At 35.6% G+C, this 26205-nt stretch overlaps 1 long non-coding RNA gene across 3 annotated transcripts in view; it reads right to left on the bottom strand.

The window, feature by feature from the left end:
• LOC145686675 (uncharacterized) overlaps positions 1 to 26205 on the bottom strand; it is a 55306-nt gene that overhangs the window by 5114 nt on the left and 23987 nt on the right. For 2 of the 3 annotated variants that reach the window (XR_014131635.1, XR_014131637.1), the window contains exon 3: positions 17495 to 17628. This is a non-coding gene — a long non-coding RNA (uncharacterized LOC145686675). Of the gene's footprint in view, positions 1 to 116; positions 2066 to 17494; positions 17629 to 26205 lie in introns of those variants that run through there. The other variant, XR_014131636.1, reaches the window with a different exon arrangement.

Below are 26205 nucleotides of genomic sequence, written 5' to 3'. Positions count from 1 at the left end.
AACATATCTGGCTCAGATTAATAATTGTGAGAGTTTAGACAAATTTGTTCTGCAATATTTATCTAATCCTCAATCATTTTTGTACATCTTATGAGAATATAAATTAAAGCAATATCACATACGTCAAATTTTGCTAATGCTACCCAACGTGATTTACTATGTTTAAGATTCCTATTCAGACATACTAAGTCTCTATAGCTAAGCAGACTAGGGGTTCAACTATTTGTCGGGGTTGTAACGCTCAAGGACTATTGTCTAGCTACAAAAATATATACAACAAAAATATCAACAAACAACGCTCAAATCTTGCAGTCAGTAAGAAATTCCAGTGCAAGCAGCTGGCTTCTGTAGTCGCTGATGTTAGTTAAACATAATATTAATATATGGATAGTATGTTTTTGGTTAACTTGTATGTTGTCAAAATACATGTACATGAAATTGGTATAACATTGCAACCATTTTTGATTTAGTCTTACATAGAGCTAGATACGTGAAAACTTACCATGTGTTTCTACCAGCGGAAAATAGTTTTTTTTTTCTGTTTGCTCGATAGAACATATTTCGTTAAAGTGTAAGTGTAAATCCACTTCAAATCACCCAGGCAATGTTGCCAACATTTTTTTTCTTTTTCTTATTCTATTATCATGAGCTCCCTATGGATAGGTAGGGACAAAACACTGTTTGAAAAAAATAAATGCAATAGTTTTTCTTGCAGCCATTTTTAAAATGGCGGTTGGGCATATTTTAATAAAAAACGTCATACATTATTTTATTTTTTCTATACTTAGAGTAACAGAGCAGAGAATTTCAGTAAAAATGCTACTCTTTTACAGGTTCGAGCAGTGCCAAGGTAGCAAATTATGGCTTTAAATTATTGTTGGCACCGTTATTTAAAAGTAAAAATATTTGATCATTTATTGCCTGTAATGATTTAAACATCATTCGACAACGTCAGTTGCAATAATTTCAAGCCCTACTTTGGATAAACCTCAAAGCGATGTAAACTAAATATTATTGGCGGATGTCTAACCTCTCTGAAACCACTGAAATCAGCTGTCACTATGAAACATTCGTAATAGCTAGAGTCTTCTTTCGTAAACGGAACGAACTAATTTGTATTCTCAACAACTGAAAACGTATTAATATATACAATAATATGATTGGTATTGAAAACTTGAAACTTCTATATCGCAGATAAAAATCAACTAAGAAGAAAAAATAAAGGGAAATAAGAATGGTAAACGAAGTGTAGCGGCAGATGAAGACAGTTGAGAATCATTAAACTCTTAAAACCGGACGTCGTAAAAGAAAAAAAATACTCTTACTAGTTTCAACTTTGAGGCCAGAGAACAAAAACGGTAATTGACAGCGATAAGGTTTTTTCCTTCCTTGAATCAATGTTTCGTGAATCGGTATAACCTGCACATGTAATTCTCTAATAAAATTGGAAATTATATAGATTTACTATTACTTCTAATTTCAATATTGATATACATAGAAAAAAAATTAGGAAATATTAACAAGCATCTTCTTTAATCGATTCGGCAAACCAAGATTTGCTTTATCTCTTCAGTTAACACAAAAGTCAACTTGGAAGTGTTACTTATAAACCGTTGTGAGATTAGCCCATGTAACCAAAACCGTAATTAATAGTGATTTTTTTTGTAAATCAATTTAGCGTCTCAAGAAACGATATGTTCTCCATCCTTAAAATTGGAAATAATAGAAGTATGCACGCACTTCCAGTTTCAATATTGATATTTATAGATCCGTACCGGTGAAACATATCTAGAATCGTTCTCTTTTCAATATATTTTGTGTTCCAGGTATAGTTTCCGCTCCTTCGCTAAACCTCAAATTAAACCCGTAATTGCAAAAACCAGCCACTTCTCTTTTTATCTCTACTCACCTTTCAGCATATACAACAAAGTATAGCGAAAACCTTCGTTTTTCAATTCGTTAAACGTCTTGAGAAGATATCCCATTGTATGTTGTAACTCTCTACTAAGAATATAAACCTTATAAATTTCAAATACTTTCGAGTTAAGTGACGGCGTTCATAGAGCTAAAATGGTAAGAAACATCGAGAATCAGTATATCAGAATCAATTTAACATCTCAAGGAAAACGTATGCTTACTTATTTATCTATTTTTATCTACCGGAACTAATGGTAACATAAGATTTCTTGCTCCTGCACTGACCAGAATGGTGCCAAGGGCTGTAAGAGATACAGAGATGACGTTTCCAAGTATTTAGTTACCGTCGTAAGAATAGTTTCAACTTCGATGCTGTTCCTCAATTTCTACCGAAAATGATAAAAATCATTCTGATTATAATATTCACGAGCATAGTGTAAAAACGGTCAAATACAGTGGCTGTATAATTTGCAATTAGCTTCCAGAAAGTGAGTTGAACTATATGCTTTTCGATTTTAACGCTGATCATTGAGGGAGGTTCTCTGTACGAATAGAAAACTGAATGGACCTAATTCAGCACCGTTTCCTATTTTTAAACTACACAGTAGTCGATTTGCGGTTTATATATTTTAAGAACTATATTCTCTAATTATGTTTATCTGAAGTACAGTTTGAAGATATAATTACACAGATGTGGACAATTATAGCACTATTTCTGCTGGGCAAAGTTTGACGTCGACTGCAGTGACACCTATGACATTGATATATAAAATAGCACGTTATTTTTCGAAGAGAATTCGGATCATACTTTTTTATTGATATCTGAAAATATGAAACGTGTTTAAAGAAATAATGTAAGGCACATTTTATATCATGGTGTTATATTTATTTTTGAATTTAAATAAATTACTATTTTAATGGGATTAGAAGTTGTACCTGATTTCTGATTTCAAAAATTTCAAATGTTGCTGTAATATTTACTTTTATATACGCTAATACTTTAAAATATTTTTTAATATTCTCATTATACTCATATATCCATAGACGCCACGATTGAAAAAATACTTCATTTACAATTAGAATATTTAGATTATGACATATTCATAGCACATATTTTTGTATTTTTGTATGCTTTCGTTAGACATTATAGACAGACACTCAATATCTACTATGCTCAAATAAAAATAGTTTTTCTTTATAATTAACTAACTATCTCTATGGCCTATGGAGCCTGGAGGTTCAGTGCCGTGTTCACAAAAGCATTCCACCGACTTCTACCCTTAACCAACTGAATTCAGTTTCTACTTTGTATTACTATTTCTGCAAGATCCATCTTAATATTGTCCTTCCATCAGCGTCTAGGTCTTCCTAATGGTTGTTTGATCTTCCAATTAGGATATTAAAAGCGTTCGTACTGTCTTTCATGCCTGCCCACCTGAGCCCCCTAGACTTGACGACCCTAAAATGTCCGGTAAAACATATAGATTATGTAGTTACTAGCTATGAAGTTTCCGCCATTCCCCATTCCCGTTCTTCTTGGCTCCGAATATTCGTCTCAGGATCTTATTCTCAAACACTTTCAGTCTACTTCTTCCCTCACAATAAGCGACCATGTTTCGCAACCATACAGAACAACAGGCATGATTATCTTTTTAAATATTTTAAGCTTCAAATTCTTCGACAGAATTCGCGACGACAAGAGATTTTGAACTGAATAACAAACATGAATTCCCTGCTTTTAGTCGACATTTAATTTCTTCGTGAATATGATTTTCATCTGTTAATATTGATCCTAGGTATTTGAAAGTATCCACTTTATCAAAAGTATTATTTGATATTTTAACGTATCCATAATTTGCCGTATTAAAAACTCCCATATCTCGGAAGAAAATAATGATATCCCACACTGATACGGCTATGAATGTTTGGGTACGTATTGAACAGTATTGAGAAACATGGAAGGAATTGGCCATATAGTCCGAAGGCTTAAGCCAACTTTTTATGAGAATTGTGCATTTTATATGTAAAAGCACGAAACTTGCTGTACGTGTTATTTATATAGAATTAATAATTTTGAGCGTTGTAGGCATCGGCGGATTGCCCTTTGAGCCGCCATATTGGAAAATGGAGGCCAAAATCGGTTTTTAGCCTATAACTTTTGAATGGATAGTCCTATTTTAATTTTTCTTTTCTTATTTTAAAGCTCTTTTTAAGGCAAAACTTTTTTGTTATAACAAAGATTTCTCTAAACTTTGAGGTTTCAGCACAATTTTTAAAAATCTAAAGATTTTTCGATGAAAATTGGTTTCTTCATTCTGTAACTTTTATATGGTTCACAAAATCACTTTTGATCTCTGAATAAAAGAAAATGATAATTTCATGATCTTTTCATTGATATATGTTAAGCTATAACTTGAAAAATGGTTTCCATAGAAATCATTGATCAAAACTAACATGTCATTAAGAAAATTTATTCTGGCTCTGAAGTTTTAAATTTAATATATGGTTGTTTCTACCAGCACTTGTATTTTTTTCTTTACTATAAGTTTACTTTTACAAAACGAAATAAAAATAGAAGAATATTTAGATGTTATACTCTATTATTACTCTATTACTCTATAATTACTCTGCGGGAGCTTATGTGGTTCGGATTCCACGTTAATCAGTAGGTCCACGTCTCACATAGCCTCGCCGCTGAACGGGACGCTAAACTGAAATTCAACTCAACTCTATAATTACTCTATTATAATTACCCTATTATAAAAATGAACATAAAAAGGGATGTGCATTACTTTTCTTGAATGCAGAATAACACTTTTACATGTGAACATAAAAAGTATGAAAATAACTATAGAATTGCTTAATTTTCACAATCTTTAACGTGCATATTCAAATATGTACTTAGACAGGGTGGAAAAGAAAAGTTAGTTGAAGTCTTGGTCACAACCACTACATGCACAAACATGAGTGCAAGATAAATCGTCTTTCACACATTTGCACAACATCGAACACGAGAATTTACACTTGAACCTAATTAGCTCACGAGGTTCTATAGCAGCAGGAGGTTGTGTCATCCATTTTGGTTGCCATGTTGAAGATTCCGAGTCTCGAGTCCAGCCAAACATATGCAAATCAGGAAGATGAGGAGCTGTTTGAAGTGCCTGTCCCCATACATGACCAGCCTGGTATGCTACTCTAAGGACATGCTGTTTAAGGGCGTCAAGCGTTGGCGGAATATTGTCCAAATCCCTGTTTTTTCGTGCAATCAACACAAGTCTGGCTTTGTTTACATTAGTTTCTTCGCTACAACGATCATATAGTAATATAACAAACCTTTCGATAAAAGGCATAACAGCATCAACTTCTTGTACCGAAGGTGTGCTAGCAAGAACACTGAGTGCATGGGTCACTTCTGGGTAGCTATTCCACGTTGCCCGGCAAGATACTTTACCCCTTCCTGAGAATTTCGAAGTAGTATCACAGCCCGTCAGGGCATGGAAAGCTGGTAGGACTTTGCATTTTTGTATTCCCAATGCTTCCGCAATTTCTGTTATGTTGAGGGTGCGAAAGGTTTCATGTGCCAAAAGCAACCCATAGATGACAATCCAGAACATTAGAATAATGTAGTGCTAAAACCACCACATCTGTATCCACACTTCTAATGAGGATTCTTTTTCTTCCTTGTGCAACGCCATGAGCTTCTTCGTGTGTGCAGGGGTGTAACTCATCCAACGAATATCTTGAAGAATCTGAGTAGGAGCAAAGAACATCTTCCTCCAAAGTAACTACAACATCTACTTCATATGATCCGGATGCTATTTGGGTAGCCAAGTCGAAAGGCTCCCGCTTGTTTACATCTTCTTTTAGGAAATCAGACCAGTTACTTGGTGTTCTCTTTAACAGTTCAACCCGACGACGAATTCATTTTCCTCTTTTAGCTCGAATGCAAAACTTCAGGCTGTCTAACTTGTAGACGTCAAATACGATGTCTATTCTACTTAAACCAGGTTTCTGAAACTGTTTTGCAGTGTACTTGATAATCGTTTGTGAATAATCATGGAAGGAATCATTTTTCTCTGGCGTAATCATGTGCACAACAGCTGGGCCATCAAGGATCATCATATCAACATCAGGATCATCACACGCACTAACGACACTATCATCTTCTGTTGCAAGCAAGGTCTCTAAACATTTCATCACGTGAGGCTTCCCCTTACAGTTTAACGATCCATCATCTGAAAGCGACGGAGGATACATGTGGTTTTCATGGCAGAAAAAATCATCAATATCGCCCTACCGAATCTGACAAGCAATATACAATTTTAAGAATATACTTCGATCCCGTTTCAAAGTTTTCATTGTTGGGGAGGTATTGGATTTATTTGATTTCTTATGCTTGCAGTTGAAGAGTTGGAATTTGTTTCGGGCCATAGGGGCATCAACTGGTTTTTCACAGTCGATCTGTCTTTCCGTGAAAAACTTCTCACTCAATTCTTTTCCATTCTTTTTTATTGACTTTAAGGAATTAACAACTTCCTTCTCCATAATCTCCCTTGTGTTGAGAACCAACAAATCGTCACTTTTATCTGTAAAAGGGTTTCCCATTTCTTTGATTACAGTAATCAAGTTACAAACTCTATCTAAAAACGTGGTTTGTTTCCGTGGCCTGTTTTCATGATGAGACCATTCGTCACATACAGGGTGTTTTATTTGGGTTTTAAACTCCTCAACAATGCGTGCGACTTCCGGCCCACAAACCATCCACCGAAGCAGAGCATCGGTATTTTCAGTCAAGCGGAGTGCGATTTAGGTAACTCCGCAACTGACTTAGAATCGTCTTGAAACAGGGGAAGGAGTGCAGTTCTAATAGATGATATTGGATTTCCAGTTTCCTTCTGACTATGAAACGCAGACCAGCTTGCATTGGTGTTTGTTTCTTCATTTGTTCCCTTTTTGTCAACAAACTCTGAAACATGCTTGCACCAGGAATATTCACTTTCAATATTTTCATCTGCTGGTTGTCTTGATGAACGATCAAAAGTTTTGATTTTCGGGGGAGAACTTATTAGTTTAGTGATCGAAATGGGAGGGACAGCTGAATAGCTTGTTGGCAGTTTCATGGCTTTTTTGCTGGACTTGATCGTGAATGTTTAATTTAAACCAGTGTTAGTCTTTTCAGATTGCTGAAAAAGAGAAATCCCAGTTCCGTGAAATGAACCTTCTGACCTTGTTGCACTGGGATTATGGACTATATTGCCAACTGCTGAAGTTGTAAAGATACCAATCTTCAAATTTGAAGGGACTATAGCTCCAATGTTGCAAAAATGGGCAATGGCAGAGTTACCTAAATTAGCTGATAAACTTAGCACTCGATCATATGACACTGATATTCCCAAGTTGCGCAAAACATCAATTAAATCATTCGAACGCATTTTTGAGTGGATATAACTACCAAAATAATAAAAATGGTGTCTCTTGAGCTCGAGAATGTCTGCTTCCTATAGATGTACGACGCCGGTCTTTGCAAGTGTGGTTACTAATCAACTGTGCTAGAGTAACACTTGACTGTGATGAGTTGGCTGCCTCTTCACTTTGAATTCTGGGTTCGTGCATGACCATGGACAGGAAACTCACCAAGGTAGGAGGAACTGACCTCACTTGACATCCTCCTGAAAATGATCCATCAAATGGCGGCTGTTTATGATTGAGAAAATCTCTGCGCAATATTCGCGCAGCACGAGATAGGATAACCACTTCTGACTCATTATCTAGAATACATGTTTGCCTCAGAGAACGTCCCACTTCTCTGTTGATAACTATAAGAACATCTCTACCTTCTGGGTACGCCTCAAGTTCAGGAAAGTTAGCTAATATTTGTTCTTTTAGTCTAGTTGAATGCACATTAGATGCTTCTCACCCGAGCTGCGTAATTCTTGTGCAATAGATCCTCTTTAATTGGCTCAGTTTAAAAACTGTCGCCTCTTCTTCATTTTCAAGGCAGAATTCTATAAAAGACATAAGCTCCGCAAAAGAACTTTTGAGTATTAATTTCTGTGAATCGTCTTTCTGTGTCGGACCATGTAGTTTTGCATTCCTATTGTATAAGCTTGTGAGACACTTCGCGTGATACACACCATCTCTAGCGATGATGTCACCCTCACTAAATTTTGCTATGAGAGATTCATCTTGCAAATTCACAGCGCACTGCCGCACTCAGCTATCAACTTTAAAGATCATAACAAGTGACAGGGGTTTGTCTTGGAGCAGTGGATAATTGTTATCACAGAAAAAACACATCTTTTCAGATTTATCCTGTGAGGTTACACCTTTTCCTCGTGTATAACGACTTGTAGAAGGTTTGTTCTGTTCAATTTCTGGTTGTTCGGAAATATTGCTTTCTGAAGAACACACCACCTTCCTTTTCTTCGCCCAACGTTGAGTAACTCGATCACTTCTTTTTTATTGTAACGTAAATTACACTTCCGGCGGAACTTTGCTTTGTTATTTAAAAGAGTTGTTCTAATAACACTTCCGTCGTTTAGTCGTTCAAGTGAACCTATCTCCTCAGGAAGACCCTGAACCGCTTGTACCGACAAGAGATTCTTCTCAATTGTCCCATATCCAGAATCTGCATTCCGGGATTCCCAGTCCGCCGGACAAGTAAGCTTGTCAACTTCGGTTCTGACAAAAAATACATTTTTCCCAATCTGTACTAGTAGTTTTGGGGGGTGGAAAGCTACCACTTTCAACTAACTTGAATGTTCTTTTCATTTTCTTTTTCGGACTTTCGTTCGATCTACGAAATATTTCGATCCTAGGCGAAGACCTTTAGAGTAGATTTCACCAGTTCAGAAGTGCATAATATTCGCTTCTGTTGCATATATCTCTAGACCTGAAAGATATAAAAAGGAAAGAGAAAAGATTTATGACCTGCAAGTTAAGTTTTGTACAAATATAACAAAATTAAACAAAACAAAACTTGTTCACATGATTTCAAAAAAATGCTGTAAGATATATAGAAATTTATGCACTCAACAAAGAACTTGAGTGCTGATTCTAACTACAGTTTGAAGGATTAAACAAAATTGTTCATTTTATACTTAAAAAAATGAAACTGGGTAGGGGTAACTTTGAGATTCTAAGAGTTGAATTGAATTTGAGCACCTTTTATTTCCTTAACATGCTTATTCTGAGTAACGATTTATGAGAAAACGGTAGTTCAAATTATATCTTAACATATATCAATGGAAAGATCATGAAATTATCATTTTCTTTTATTCAGAAATCAAAAGTGATTTTGTGCACCATATAAAAGTTATAGAATGAAGAAATCAACTTTCATCGAAAAATCTATATATTTTTAAAAATTATGCTAAAACCTTAAAGTTTAGAGAAATCTTTGTTATTATAAAAAAGATTTGCCTTAAAAATAGCTTTAAAATGAAAAAAAGAAAAATTAAAATCGGACTATCCGTTCAACAGTTATAGGCTAAAAACTGATTTTGGCCGCCATTTTCCAATATGGCGGTTCAGAGGGCAATCCGCCGATGCCTACAACGCTCAAAATTATTAATTCTATATAAATAACACGTACAGCAAGTTTCGTGCTTTTATATATAAAATGCACAATTTTGACTTAATCTTACGGACTAATATCTCTGTCATCTGTTGACCAAACTCGGTAATTTTGAGGGTTATCATTATTTTCCCCCCAAGGTCTTCAATTCTGTAAACGAAGAACTATAAATATTGGAACAATAATTTCTGTGAATTAGTCATTAAGGAAGTAAGATATTAAACTTTCAATGGAGTGGTTAAGTGATATATTAGAGTATTGAAACGTTAGCAGACTAGAAACTATAATTTCAAATAACATAACGTTAGCAAAAAGCTACAATAAATTATAATTATTCTATTTAGCAGTAGAAAATTATATTGAATTTAGTACTTGTCGTATAAATGCAATAAAATCCATTATTTTAATACCATAGAACAAAATTAATTAACTGCTGTCTGAATAGTTTTTAATGTTATCCTTGAAAAATACCTTGAATTGGCAATGATAAAATAACAAGAGTAATATTAATAATATTGTCGAGATATTTCAATACATTTTTCTTTGTTTATCGAATGAGCATTAAATTATTACACCAATATCGTTTCCAATTTGTAAGAAACTAACTACATATCCAAGTTCAATTCCATATTCAATTTATATGCTTACCACAAAAAGTCTAATTTGCATCAATCGTGTTTCCAAAATGAATTTCTAATGACTTTGGTTATGAAAGCTATCTAAATGTTTTTGAGGCATTTTCTCCCATAATAATATTTAAGAATATTATAATAATATTTAATAATATATATTCTGTCACATAATGGTGTATATGCACATTAAATATTCCTACTTTAGTTAATATAATATATTAAAGAATGTTAAATGTATAAATTGGGATGTATTTACTACTTGGGTATTATGATTAGTCTCAGAATGTTATTTAAAATGTATTCGGAACATTGTAAAAACTAATAGGTTTGTCTAATAATAATATTTAAAAATACAATAGCAGTGTTTATGAGAAGTACAACGAATATTTAACATTAACTGAAAATATATCATTGCTAAACAATATGCATTTTATCACTTGACTCAATTTGTTTTCATATTAAGACAAATGAAGTACTATAGCGGTTGTTATTTTAAAGCTTTAGAATTCAAAAAGATATGCTATGAAGATGGCTATGAAAGTTCAAAACTCTATCTGAATTGAGAAAATCGTTTTTATCATACGAGAAACCATATACCGAGCGTATCATATGTTTTTTTACAATGTTGTGGTTTGTTACCCATGCAACTGTCTAATTAAATATCGGCGACATTTTTATTTTTAAACGTAATTTTCTTTCCAATTGAAAAAATATAATTGTAAATTATACATTAGGGTGGAGTGAAAAATTTTTTTTTCAAAATTCGAATTTGGATAGGGGGCAAAAGTTGCATCATATCATAGTACTTTACCATAGAAAATTTCAATTGTCTAAAATAATTTTTAGCTGGGGCGCAAGGGGCTTTAAATTTGAGATTTTGCAAATCAATTTCCGTTTACTATGTAACTATTTAGCAAATCTTCACTGAAAGTAGACTGTAATTTATATTGTGGATAGAGGGCAAAAGATGCATCCTTTGTCGATAGATGACAACATGAATTTTTAATTCTCTAAAATTATTTTAGCGGGATGCAATGGTCCTGAAACTTGGAAATAATAAGACGGAAAGTGATCAATATAAGCATTTTGCGAGTTTGTCATAAAGAAACTTTTTGCTATTTAATAAGACTTCTGATATCCTACAATGAACTTTTAGCAGTATTATTAATAGTACAGTTGTTTGGTTGGTGGTGACAGCTACGTAACTAAGGGGGGTACGAGACTTGCGCCCCAGGCGCCGAATTGGGGGCGCAAAAATTGGCAAATATTTATTTTCACTATAATGCAAGAAAAGGAGTTTTAGCAAACTAAATATCATAAAAAAATACCTCAGAAACTTCAAAAGACAACAATGACTCACGAATCTTTCGATCATATCCCTAGATCATAAGTTAGCTTCAAAGCTATGTTTTGAGGGCATTATAAAAACCTTTGCATCCAAAAGAGGCCGCAAGGTTAAATTTTAGTTCCAGCTTTTTGTGTTCTCATTTAACTTACATCGATTTAAGAGATTTGTTAAATGTCCGAATATAATAGTCGAAACAACAGCTTGATTGTTTGTCATAATTAAATATTCTATTCAAATTCGAAAGACTTTTGATTTATTCTACAAATATGCACATTCCGATATAATTTGAAAAACATTGAGATTTGCTGTTATTTCGTGGAGACTGTACGAATGTGTGAAGCATGCTACTCTCATATTATTTGTCAATCAGTTACAAAGTAGTTTAGTGTTTTATCTTGTAATAAAACTTAAAATATGTACTACAATTTTGAAATCAAGCCTTACCACTTGAAGAAAGAATGGAATAGAAGAACTACTATCAGGTATAGTCGGGGAGCGTTTTGGTTTGGTTGGTCGGGGGCGGGCTCCGGGCGACAACTAGCCTAGTTGTGTCGCTGGCTGGTGAGTAAAAAATGATATTCGGTATTATCGAAATTACTTGAACAAAGAAATTCTCAAAAAGAGAAGGAAGGAAAGCCAAAAAGTGATCTTACGGTAAAGCTTTCAACCAAAGGGTTACATTATCAACTAGTCATCAGATACTTCTACTACTTGTCATCTTCGGAAACAAGATAGGCAGGCAATAAAGAATACGCTGAAGCTGGAGGAGATCCTATTTTAGTTGGAAGAATCCTTTGAAGAAAACAAGAGAGCAATCACAGATTGGATGCACGCAAATGAGAAAATTCATCCCAACATTAGCAAAAGTGAAGGAGAAAACCGGCGTGACTAGAAGAAAAATTGTAGCAATTGCTAATGCGATTTTGGAAGATGTTAAATATGTGAGTCTAGAGCGGTCGCAAAAACATAATTTACAGAAATAAAATTCAAAGAGTGGTTGCGAAAAATCGTAAGTGTAAGAACTAAAGAGACTGTTAATAAAGTGAAACCTCGTGCCATCTATTTTGACTGGAAGAAAGCCCAAACGCTCGTGATGTTCGGAAGTCAAAGATATGAAGATGGAAGAACATTATTGTATCCGTGAAGAACCGGGTAACAAATTTCTCGGCTATGCCTCTTTGACCGGATCAGCATCAGCAAAGAATATTGCTAGTTCGCTCTGCCGCGAATTACAAGAAAATAATGTGGACCTATCAGATGTGGTAACTATCGGCTGCGATGGCACTAATATTATGTTGGTTCAAAAGGAGGAGTGATTAGAGTGCTCGAAAACCATTAAGGGAGGCCCCTGCAGTGGTGCATATGATTATTGCATTTCATTGAACTACCACTTCGTCATTTACTAAAAGAAATCGATAGTGTAAGTACTGGACCTTACACTTTCCCTGGCTCTATTGGTAGATCATTTGTGAATTGTGAAACAAATTTAGTGCACGGCTTCGAAAAGATTTCTTCAGTACCATATACACTCCTAAATGTGCGTAATCTCAGTTATGATCAGAAGTACTTCTGTGAAATACTCCAATCTGTCATAAGAGGAGACTTTGATAAAAGCCTGGTAGATTAAGAAACCTGGGAAACTTAGGCATGTTCGCTGGTTAACAATGGCTTACAAACTGTTGCGTCTATATATATATATATCAACGCCAAATCTTTCAGAGGAGCTCAAAACTCTCGCAAAGCTCGTGGTAAAAGTATATGCACCAGTGTGGTTCAACATCAAACTGAAACCTCTTGTCAGAGCTCCTTCGTGGCTAAGCGGTTAACGTACGAGTCTTTGGCGTGAGAGACCAGGATTCGATTCCCGGCGGGAGCTCATGTGGTTCGGATTCCACGTTAATCAGTAGGTCCCGTCTCATATAGCTTTGCTGATGAAAGGGATGCTAACCTCAAAATCAACTCAACTCAAACCTCTTGTCAAATACGGAACAAAACATTTGTTCTTGACCATAAAACTTTCGCGAGGTTTGCAAGAACCATACAAGACTCCAGTCAATAAAGTAATTTCCAGAAATGCATTCTATGCGAATCCTTAAAACATTCTCATTGCCATGATTGGTGAAAACAAACCAGCTACACGAATCCTTGTTGCTGATAATATATTCCAATCCAGAAAGCAGTCTAAACCTTCTGAAATTCGTTCCTTCGAAGAGCCAGTATTAATCTTCGAGGCTAATAATTACACAGAAATGATAACTGGAATAAATGTAACACAACACACCAGCCAATACTGACTCATGTGACAGATGAAAAATTGCAAGAGATTCGCTCTTCAGAAAATACACGTACTGATATCCATGAGTTCAAATGTCATACACAAGTAGTGGTAAGATTAGTGAAAATAAATAGTGAAGCTTCTTTCAGTATGTGTGGCACGAGAGACAGATGTCTTTATTCGTTAGAAAATTGACTAGAGAAAATATATGCCTAATTCGAGAAAAAGTCGCAGTATTTTGCACGAAGACATGAATGAAACTTATGAAATAGTCAATCTAATGTTGGCGGGTGGGTGGATGGGATTGAACTTGACGGCAGTAACCTCTTAGTGGTGAACTCTGGGTTGATGCAGCTTGTAACATATAATATGAACTTCGGTAGCTTTAGAAATACATCTCGTTGCGACAACGAATCTTAACACCCTCAAATTACAGTCTACGTCAAGTGAAGAACTGTCTAATAATTATACAAATACACAATAAACGTGTATTTGTTTACAAAATCTACGAAACTTAAGGCCCATTGAGCAACGGCTGAAAATATTTTACAAACTTTGAATTTTCCATGCGTATGATGCAATTTTTGCCCCATATCCAAATTCCAATTTAATTTTTTTTTTAAATTGGCCTTTTTTCACAGGCCCATTGCGCCCCGGCTAAAAATTATTTTAGAGAATTGAAATTTTCCATGGTGAAGTACTATAATATGATGCAACTTTTGCCCCTATCCAAAATCGAATTTCGAAAAAAAAATTTTTTTTGGCCTCTTTTCACTCAACCCTATTATACATATATCAGAGCATAAAATGTGGAAATGTTTCCCACCATTGAATATTATTGGTGTATTTGTATTAACAGATGCTAGTACTTTCGGCTATTTTAGTTTACAGGAGATCCCTAGGACATCCTGTTTCGATCCTCTCCAGTTTTAGATTATCTGTTTTCCTTTTAATAGTCCGTCACAATAAACATAAAAAAGCGCTATGGATCTGGGGCATTGGCATTTGTGCAGCAGTCTCTTCAGTTGTTTATAACAACTTTTTGCGAATCATGATATTTAGTCTTGTACTGAGTCATCATTCAGCAGTATTTTCAAATTTATCACCCTCCTGCATTTGTTTCATGATATTTTTAAATCACTTTGTACCGCAGGTTTTAGTTTAGTTATATCAGAGTTTTCTAATACACATTCTAATAACAAAGTTGTTATTGGAATTGTAATTTGAAGCGAGTTTAATTAATTACAATATCATTATAACTGAATATTAAAAAGAGATTTTAAATAACACGAAGTTCTATTCCATGTATTGTAAAATTACAAAACTCTATTTCGTTTACTAACAGATTTTATGACTTTGATTTCCTACAATATACAAGAAAAAAGTGTATATATGTTCCGAAATACATACTAAACGAGAAAACAAATAACGTTTTAACTATACAAAATTACCAAACAATATACCTATTTCTATTAGTACGAAATGAAAGAAAACCTTACGTTGTAAATTTTGAAACACCATTATAGCCGTAGCACCATAGATCTTGTACGCTACTTAAACTAAGTTGCTAAGTTATGAAATTTGGAAATCCGAATATTGCGATTAAAATCCGAAGATTTATTTTCAAAATAATGGTAAGAATGAATGAGCTTTAAAGAAACTTAACACACACTAAGTTTCCAGTCAATTATTCTCTTGATTAATATATCTAAATGAAATTAATTCTTTTGTTCCGTGGATTCGAAACCTTATTGAAATATTTTATTTTGTTTCAACAGATGTATTAATAACCACAATAATTCCAAGTTATTATAAGGATACTGATAATTCTAAGCGAGAGGAGGATTCCCTAAGTCCAATTATCAAGATTTTCTTTCATATAATTAAAAGTGAATTACTTATTTCAAATTTAGTACCTCTAAAGTATCCACGTACTCTCCTACTCTGGAGGAAGCTGTAGTATTACTAGTTAATGTCGAGTTGATATAAAAGTGTATAAAAACAAACATATCTCATGAAAATTATAAAAACTTTTTCCTGGTTTGGCAATGAGATACAACGCATTCTTTATTTAAACTATCTTAAAATCTTACCATCAAATAGCTGGTACTAAGATGTGACCAATATATGCGTCGTGGTTCGGATTAACTTTTTATTCTCATATATTCCCCTTTTTCTTAATCTTAATTTCCAGTTACGCTACGACGATTATGGTCACTGCCCATGCCTACAATTCCGACTTGCGGTGACTGGAAACACGGCAGACGAAAATGTAGACAACGTAAAGATATCTGTTAAGCTACACATATAATAGAACTAAATATTAACTATGCAACAAATGATAAAATCACTCTTTTTATAGAAAGAATATAATGTTACTGTATAAGCACGAATGTTACATGCATTTAAGTTTCAAATATACCTATAATTAACAATTCATTATTATTAACGTTGAGGTGGCATGGCTTAACTAAGAGTTGACTCACGTGTTTCTTCGGCTAGCCTTACAAGTTGCTCCCTCGACGTCCCGTGTTCAAATATGTGCGCTGGTTCTGGAATCGAAGTCCTGGGTTTGAGTCCCGACTGCTATCTCCTCGATAAGTATCCCAAGTTGGTGCTATGAGTATGATGTTTAGTCCACAGTCTCGGCTGACTCGTGCTTTGAGCTTAGTTCACATTCGTCGTGGTAATTAATGAATTCGACTGACTAGTCGTATTAAAGCGTTTAGTAAATAGAACTATTATAGATTCAACTTTCACACACGTTAGTATTAAACCATAAGTTGCACTGATAATTACTCAACTGGTTCACAAATACAAGCCTTTTGTATTGGATAAGATATTTAATCACTAATGCAGATATGCGTATATTTATGTCACTATACAATTCGAAGATGCATACGTTATACTTTGAGGCAGCAGTCAACGCTGCTCTGGTGAAAAGCGCGCTACGCGCGAACAAACGACGACACAAGGACTATCGTCCCAAGGGTGCAGACACATGCTTGCTTTGTTCAGCTTGCTATTGTGTAAATGTTCCTGGGGCTGGAGCTCCCCGGTGATGACGTATAATATCAAGTTCACACTCTTTGGCTGAAGAAGTGCGGACGTTTTAAATAATCGAATCAGCGTTGGGCGATGACAAGAAGTAAAGTGTTTTTGCAACTTTCCCGTTTTTCCGGACTCAGAGAGCGTTCACAAAGGAAATCATTGTCTCTGCGACGTATGTCCATATTTGGTCACAACAATTGACGGAGGCTTACTAACACAGACGAAGAGACATGCCAAAGCGATGAGAGAATAGTTTCTAGAACATTGGAAATATACGAGGCTTGGTTAATAAAGTTTAAATTAAGTCTGTTCTTCCAATTTCTTTTAAATTTTGAAAAAAAATGACCTTAGGCCGGTGACAAAGATTTAATTTTAAGTGATGTTGCAATGAAATAGTTATAGGCACTTCCAAGGGACTCATTACATTATATTCTAATGTACTTATGAATATCTACTTATGAATATTTACTGGTGAATTATTCAGTAACTGAAACTCGACAAGTACTTCAAGTTGCTGATTAAGTTTGTTGCAAATCTTTAATAAAAGATTTAAGGAATAATTTCTATCTTAAACGGTTGCTGTCTATAGCCCAAATCTCATATAGTGTAAACACAACGATGATGGGCACTGTCTAATGATGGGCACACTAGTACCGTTTACCTTAATAACACGCTTTATGTGACTCGAAACTTACCGAAAATCACTCTCGATTGCTGGTAGTCATGTCATCTTTTTCTGCATTCAAAGTGTGTTAGTCTTCTTGTTCGCGTGAACACTCAGTGTGACATGAAGAGGCGACATGAAGATTGGCTGGATTTCCTTTCAATTCTAAAGAAATTGATAAGAGAAGTAAGAGTTTTCCTTAAGGTTTCATGTTTTCATCGCAACTTTTTAATTTTAACTCACACAAGAATCATATATTAAACTGCCATCAGGGATAATTAGTTTCTTTGCACACATATTTTCTTAATATGAAGGGGTGACCGTTACTGAATTGTATATTTGTTTTAATATAGTGATGGGCCCTGCATGCCAATTACTATATATTGAAAAGAAAATCATTTTAAAGATTTTTCGTTGAAAACTTACTTATCCTATTCTACATCATTGGTGATAATTTTCATTGATTTTTCAGTGAAGTTTTAACAGTAATGGGCAAAGAGCTACAGGTTTAAACCTTCAACAAGAACGAAATAAACTTTTCAATATAACAATTTCTTAGCTTTCTCATTAATGGTTACATAAATCTATCTGCTTAATTACAAAGCATGTATATATTTGTTAGTGTTTTAGAAAGGATATATTTGGTAAAAGTTTTATTATTACTTGGACATGAATGGTGATACTGAATTATTATGGACTTTTTACTTATATTTTATTTTGTTTGTAAATTATATATAAATTTTTAAAACAAATACACAAACAAAAAACATTTTCTATGAATAAATTCATGTTTAACATATAAAATGTAAAATAAGATATAATCTCATTTGTAAATTTGCTTTAAGTACTAACCCAGCTTAATGAAATTTCTCACTGTGTAACGCTTACATTTTCAATATTTTTATTACTTAACCTAGCATTAATTTGCTTAAACCCAAATTTCTAAATCTGACTTTTGAGTGTGTCACTCAGTGGCAAACCCAATGACATTTTCAGTAACAATCTCAGCAAAAGCCAATATATAAAGCATTAGAACATTTTCAAGATAGTGTATGATACCTGGATTTCGTATTACACGTTGTTACATGTAGTCCTGAAACTAAAATTTTATTTTAATTTACGACTCTAAAAAAAGCACCGTTAGTAAATTTAACAAATCTGTATATATCTTACAGAGTTTAAAAGAGTGCAAATTCTCATAAACTTGCAGACATCACTTCAATTGCAATACAGTTATTAAAAGTACTTGCGGCAAGATTGAAGTCTAAGTGCCCATTTTTGAAACATTTACATGAACTAAGAAAATATGAGGAATGTGCTAACATAAAATTTGTCTTCTGTTATGTATACGAGAACACATAGTCACTTTACAATCATCAAATACAGCAAATAATTAAAATTCTTAAATTAATCACAAATTTAAGCCTGCATCTTACGATTCTATCCTAGAATTATCATGTTCTAATTTATGTTCTACAAACAGTTATTTTTAAGTTATGGATAACCTCTCCCAACCCAACCCCAAACTAAGGTTTCATGGATAAACCTCAAATATAACTGAAGTAGTGAAGTGGGTTTCCTACTAACATTCTTGTGACATATATAACGTTCTTGTGACAATGTAAGTTTCTCAGTTACTCATAGAGTACTGGTCCGATTTTGATAGTTTTTGGAACCTAAAGATCCTATGTATATCAAAATTAATGTTCTAACGTTTATCTGAAAACTATACCTAGCTGGATTGATTTTGATTATTTTTGGTAGGGATGCATTCGAGTCGAGTCGAGTCGAGATTTAAGCCTGTCTCGACTCGTCTCGAGAAAATGTTGTCTCGACTCGTGTCTCGACTCGAAAATATGTTTCTGTCTCAACTCGTGTCTCGACTCGACAGTCTCTGTCTCGACTCGACTCGAATTCGAGTCGAGACGTCTCGAAATTCGAGTCGAGACAAAATATACGAGTTAAAATATACGCACACATCAGCCAGAATATTATGACTACCTACCTTATTGTCAGTGTGTCCAACTTTGGCACGAATAACAATGGCGACGCGTTTTTGCATGGACGCAATGATCCTTGAAAGGTCACTGGAGAGAGTTGATTGGTACACATAGGCAAGGGCGCCGATTTTTCTGTAAATGTGGGGGGGGCATTCAGATGCAGAAGGCATATATACAAGGATTTTAATTCAAATTGTATTCAAATTATGCCAAATACTGTATATTCATAAATACAATGCGGGGGCTCACATGAGCTTTGGGGGAGCCCCCTCGGCCCCCCAGGATCGGCGCTCTTGCACACAGGTCATCTAATTCCCGTAAATTCCGGGCAGGGGCGATGCGCTCTGAAGTCATGTTCAATCACATCCCATTTGTGTTCGATTAGGTCAGATCAGGCGAGTTGGGTGGCCAGCCCATCACTTGGAACTTGCCTCTGTGTTCCTCGAACCACTCCATCACAATCCTGGCCTTGTGATATGGTGCATTATCTTTTCGAAAAATGCCACTCCCTTTGGGAAACATGGTCGTCGTCTGCAAGCAGTGTGTGATACACCTTGGCCGTCATGGTGCCTTGCTCGAGCTTCACTAGACACATGGATGCTCACGTGAATGTTTTCCGGAGCATAATTAAGCCACCGCCAGCTTGTCTCCCTCCCGCAGTACAGGTGTCAAAGAACTGTTCTCTTGAAACACGACGGATTCGCACCCTCCCATCGTCATGATGAAGAAGGTATCGGGATTCATCAGACAATGCAACGCTCTGCCACTGTGCCAAGGTTTAATGACGATGGTCATGTGTTCATTTCAGTCGTAGTTGCCGATGTCGTGGTGTTAACATTCGCACACAGATGGGACATGGGCTTCGGAGGCCCATCGTTAGGGGTGTTCGGTGCACTGTGTGTTCAAACGCACTTGTACTTTGCCCAGTAATAAAGTATGATGTTAGCTCTGCCACAGTTCGCTGCCTGTCTTGTTTTACCAGTCTGCCCAGCCTATGACGTCCGACATCTGTAATGAGGTGGGAGCGCCCAACCCCTCGACGTTTGGACGTCGTTTTCCCTTGGTTTCGCAACTTGTTGAAGACACTCACCACAGCACTCCTCGAACATCCGACAAGTTCTGCAGTTTCCGAAATTCTCCTGCCGAGTCTGCGGGCCATTACAACCTGCCCTCGGTCAAACTCAGATCGCGCGCCTTCCCCATTCTACACACGGCCAGCACTCTCACTGATACTACATGTACCGTACGCGTGAATGACTAGCAGGCATTCGTCGGCAGGTGACACAGATATCGCCTGGACGGAAAATATATCGATAGTAGGTTGGTAGTCATAATGTTCTGACTGATCAGTACATACTAAATAAATTTAAAATGTAGGAAATTTTCAACATTCTGATTAACTTGCAGGAAATTTCACAATGAAAAGAAGCATCTGACTTGGACAAGACAACGGTTAGTTGATAGGGCAATCTTTTTTTCTGGTCTTTGAGGTGTGAGCTTTGACCATGCCTTTTGAAATTTTGATGTTTGGTGCTCATCAGTCGCGCTTCCATTTTTTTTCTAATTGTTCCAGTTCATGATAATTAACAATACATTGCGCAGTTCGAATACATGTTCACGTTTTCATTCAATCCAACTCAAGCCGCTTCAGATACTATAGAGTTGTATTTGTTTATGAAGAATTAATTGCGTATTAGAAATACACCCCAACAAAACATTCTGTGTGCTCATCTGCTCAGTATTCAAGGTTTTAATTACAACCTGAATTGTTAAAATGCGAACGTAAGTTGCATTAGATATCTAAGCAGTTCCTAGTCTATGGATAATTCAAGCAATGCTAATTAAGGTCTTTCTAGCAAGCACTTCTGCTATTCATAAACCTTACGCATTGGAGTAGGAAAAAAAGAAAAGAAAATTAAGAAAGAAAGAAAGAAGGAAAATTGGTAATTTTGCAACCGTGACTCACTCGGGCTCATGCTCTCTATCCTCAATGGAGCTCGCGTTCGCTAATCTCAATGAGGATCACACTAGTCAAGTTTCTCACTAATTCGAGCTTGAGCTTGATATTTACTGTGAAATTCTCTTTAGCTCGATCTCGTAATGCCACACGTCCTTTCTTGTTTTTACATTTGTCTCACCATTTTCGATTTATACGGGTGGCGTGGACTTTTCAATTAAGTTTTTGTTTTCATTTTGACCCGCCGTCATTTTGCACAGGGTTGTAGAGAGTCGAGACTTGCTCCATTGTCCTTCATTTTACAACAGATCTCAAACGATGTGCTACTTAACCCCCCTTGCCATTTGAAACTTTTTAGTTGGATCCCGTCTGGAGCCCTGCGGGGAACCCTGGGGCAAACTTTTTAGTAAAGTTTTTACCCCAAAAAAGTGTGGCCTTGAAAATGATGGGATACATGTTCACCGAGTTTTCCATTTACCCAATCGTTTCCGAACAAATGACTCGGTTCAAAATATTCTAGCAGATAATTTCCTACTTATGACTTTTTAAATATCTAGAAATTGGCCATGTTTTTGGCCAATATCACAGGAACGGAAAGCCATAGAGATATGATATTGGTGGTAATCAATCCCAAATATAATGTTAAACATTTTTGTCTTGATATTAATTGGTGGCCACTGGCCAACTGGCCATTGGCCAAACTACTGGCCAGTTGGACAGTGACTACCGGTTCCTATTTGGTACCAAAATGTTTACCATCCTTTTAGATATTGATCAACACCAATATGATCTCTCTATGAGTTACAGTTCCCGATATATGGCTACTTAAATTTCTGTAAATCGGTCATTTTTTGGCCACTATCTTGCGAACGGTTAGATTGACGCGAAAAATTTAATCATTTTGTCTGATAGTTTTTGATGCTCTATCTAATGCAGTGTACAAAATTGAAAAAAATTGCAAATAACAGACAGACGGACAGATAGACACACAGACATAGAGAATTCAGTAACGAACTTTTAAAGTTCGTTGAATATGTTGTAACTCACGATATCCCGCCCGGTGACACGTATAGCTTCGGGATTCGTCTATTTATAACATATCCAATGCGAACACAATTGTTTCGTTCGGATCTCAGTGGAGCCACTCCCTTGTCAGTAAGCAACTGTCTTCTTCAAATAACAAGTTGTTATATCTCGAATTATTTTCTTGGAAGATATTTCTGGTAAATACGATAATTTATTGTAATACACTGTAATTCTAGTCTAAGATACACGATATCGAAAATATGGCATTATAGACTAACATAATAATATTCAAATGTTACACTGGAAAATAAAATCTTTGGAAAATCGCAAAGAGGAACCTGACATTCATGTTCACAGTCATTCCTCATTATTTGATTTTAATTATTACTTCATTATCAACGAACTTAAAAAAGTTCGATACTGAATTCTTTATGTATGTGTGTCTGTCCGTCTGTCTGTTATTTGCGATTTTTCAATTTTGAACCGTGTATTTGATAGAGCTTCAAAAACTATCAGAAAAAGTGATTAAATTTTTCGCGTCACTCGTACCGTTCCCAAGATATTGGCCAAAAAATAGCCGACTTCCAGAGATTTAAGGAGCCATATCTTGGGAACCATAAGTCACAGAGAGATCACATTGATGTTGATCAATACCTAAGAAGATGGTAAACTTTTTGGTACAAAATAGTAACCGGTGGCCACTGTTCAACTGGCCACTGGTTTGGCCAATGGCCAGTGGCCACTAATTAATATCGGTACCAAATTGTTCATCTTTCTCTTAGGTATTGATTAACATCAATATCATCTCTCTATGACTTACCGTTCCCGTGATGTTGGCCAAAAATGGCCAATTTCTAGATATTTAAGGAGCAATAGCTTGGGAGCCGTAAGTTGTAGAGAGATCATATTGGTGTTGATCAATACCTAATAGGGTTGTGAACATTTTAATACCAAATAATAACCAGTGTCCACTGATTAACTGTCTACTGGCCAACTGGCCACCGTTCTCCAAATACTGGCCAAAAAGTTCAAATTTCTAGATATTTAAGCAGCCATATCTCGAGAACTGTAAGTCATAGAGAGATAATATTTTACTAATTACTAATTTTTGCGAGGTAGGAACAATGACAGTTTTCCTTCCCGCTCCATATCTCCATTCTTTTTAAGTTCGTTCTGGCAATGCTCATGGAACATTCTCAACTGGTTTTATTCTGTGAAACTGTTAGAATTAATTATAAGCTGTGTAGAAACGCTTTCAAAATGCATTAAAATTATAAATGACAAGTAAAAGGTGCCTTGCTGAGCGTATCTTGTAGAGGCTCCCATAAGTATGCTCCCCCGCACCCCAGGGTATGCGCGCTCTTTATCGCTGTCACTGGCTAATATGAATACGTATGAAACAGATGTCAGGCAAGGACAACTAGCGGTGTTTCCCATACGATCAGACGATGATTTATTTATGGCACGAGCCATAGTAGAAGGCGGCATAGTTGAAGAAACTACACCCTCTCAGTAACCTAAATTGCACGAAAATTTCCAAGGCAGGTTCATTGACCTGACTACCGCATGTTGCCCACTTTGTCCAAGAGCGGGATGGTTTGTTTCTAGCTTTTCTACCGAAAAGCATTTGTCTGGAATGGTGTTTCGGAGACAATAAAATAAAGAAAATATATTAGGCAGAGAGAGAAAGCAGGGAGGAGGGAGTGTACCAATTATTCTATCCTCTAAACCAGCGTTTCCCAACCTTTTTCAACTTGCAGCACACTACGGGTGTAACATGGATTCTCGCGGCACACTTATAGATATTATTATTTGTAAATATAAAACACACTGGTATTTTTTTCTTTGATTACTTATTTCCTTCGCACAGAGAAGAAAGCTCAATCACTGGGTTTTCCTCGTGGTAAATCACTATGTTTATTTTTCATTCTAATTTAAAAGGAGAAAATAACTGCAATGAAATGTTGGACTCAGGTTATTAAAAATATTCTTACTCTTTCGAAAACTGTATCCACGAACGAACAAATAAATCTATTTTACTTTTAAAACACAAATGTGAATAATTTATCGAAAGGATTGAATGATATTTTAAATTTTCAAGTTACGAAATAGTCTGTAACGATAAAGAAGCAATAATGGTCATAACAATAACAAATACTTTTTTCAACATTAGAAATGTACAGAAAAGTAACACGGCATGAAACTTAAAATTGTATTTATAGTATAGGTTCATAGTAATGTGCAATACAAATATACATTTTCCCCTACGTTTTGCAATTTGATTGCTATAGAATTAATAATTTTGTTTTGATATCCTCGCGGTACACTAGTGGCCCATTCACGACACACCAGTGTCGCGGTATTTTCACTGCTAGCTTCTCATTGTAGATAGGTATATTTACAACAAAGGGGGGTAGCGTGCACCTTTGCACCCACCTAAATCTGGCCCTGTCCAGAAGTTATGTAGCCCTATGGCGTTCATGTAAGTAAGAACACAATAGTTATAACTATGCTAAATTACTATAGACTGCCAATTGCTCATTCAGAGAATTTATGAAGTTCACTTTATCGCAATAGTTTTATACAAACTAGATATATTAATTATTAGTTTTAATTAACTGAATTGAGCTGAAAATTAAATCTTGATCCCGAAAGATTAACTACTAAGTTTGTGTGTTCTTTACCTTTCTAAAGTAATAAATGCTGGAATTGGTTTCAAGGCTGTTCCTGAATAAATACTTTCTTTAAAATAATATTAAAAATTATAGAAAGATTTTCGAGACATTCGAGTCGAGTCGAGATTTTTATGAGCTGTCTCGACTCGACTCGTGTCTCGACTCGAAAATTCGAGTCGAGAAACACGTTTGTCTCGACTCGTCTCGAATTTTACAAAGTGTGTCTCGACTCGAATATCGACTCGAATTCGAGTCGAGTCGAGTCGAGATTCGAGACATGTCTCGACTCGTGGGCATCCCTAATTTTTGGTACCTGAGTGTGCCCTAGCATTATTTCGGTATTTTGAAATTTTCAGAAAGGGAAGGGGAATACCTGAGGAGTGCAATGTAAACAGAATCGAAATCAAACAATCCTAGTAATCTATAAATTTTAAGCTTGTTGACATTACAAATAATATTCGTGGTATCTTTGGAATACCTGTTCATCCCATTTTTTATAGGCTTGAGTTGAAAGAGGGTAACATCTAAAAATAATTGGGAACATTCAAAATTAGTATCTAATCCATTACATGAATAGTGGCCCTGTTGATGTTTTAATTTTAATTTACCCCTCATGTATATCTTAAGAGGAGGAAAGAGCTCCAACACTTTAAATAAATATATTATTTTTTTCTCCGGTTTCTGTTCCGATTCCGGTTCCGGTTCGTGTTCAGATTAAAGTTCCTATCCCTGTTCCGACTCATGTTTCAGTTCCTGTTTCGGTTCCCCCGGAGCAAATTACGTACAACGAGTAGCATTTTACGACTATGAACACCACTGGACCACGCATGCGCAGAAATATTACACACAACAGTAAAGACTATGAACATAGTAGAACGACCATGACACTGCCGGTAGTGTTTTTTAACCATTACATAACATCAGTGATGCACTCGTTCTCTTCTACGAGCACTTTTTTATCAATGGCAGCATAGTAGAGCCGAGATTAAAAATAACAACAGCATTTAACAATATAGTATAAGTCTGGTTAGTCAGACACACACACACGGTTTACGGAGAAGTTAATATCGCTCCAGTGAGCAAC

The sequence above is a fragment of the Thermobia domestica genome, chromosome 5 (genome assembly GCF_964235325.1).
Source record: "Thermobia domestica chromosome 5, izTheDome1.hap1.1, whole genome shotgun sequence".
In the NCBI taxonomy this organism is placed as follows: domain Eukaryota; kingdom Metazoa; phylum Arthropoda; class Insecta; order Zygentoma; family Lepismatidae; genus Thermobia; species Thermobia domestica.
The sequence above is the reverse complement of the archived record's forward strand: the minus strand, read 5'-3'. Positions and strand labels throughout refer to the sequence as shown.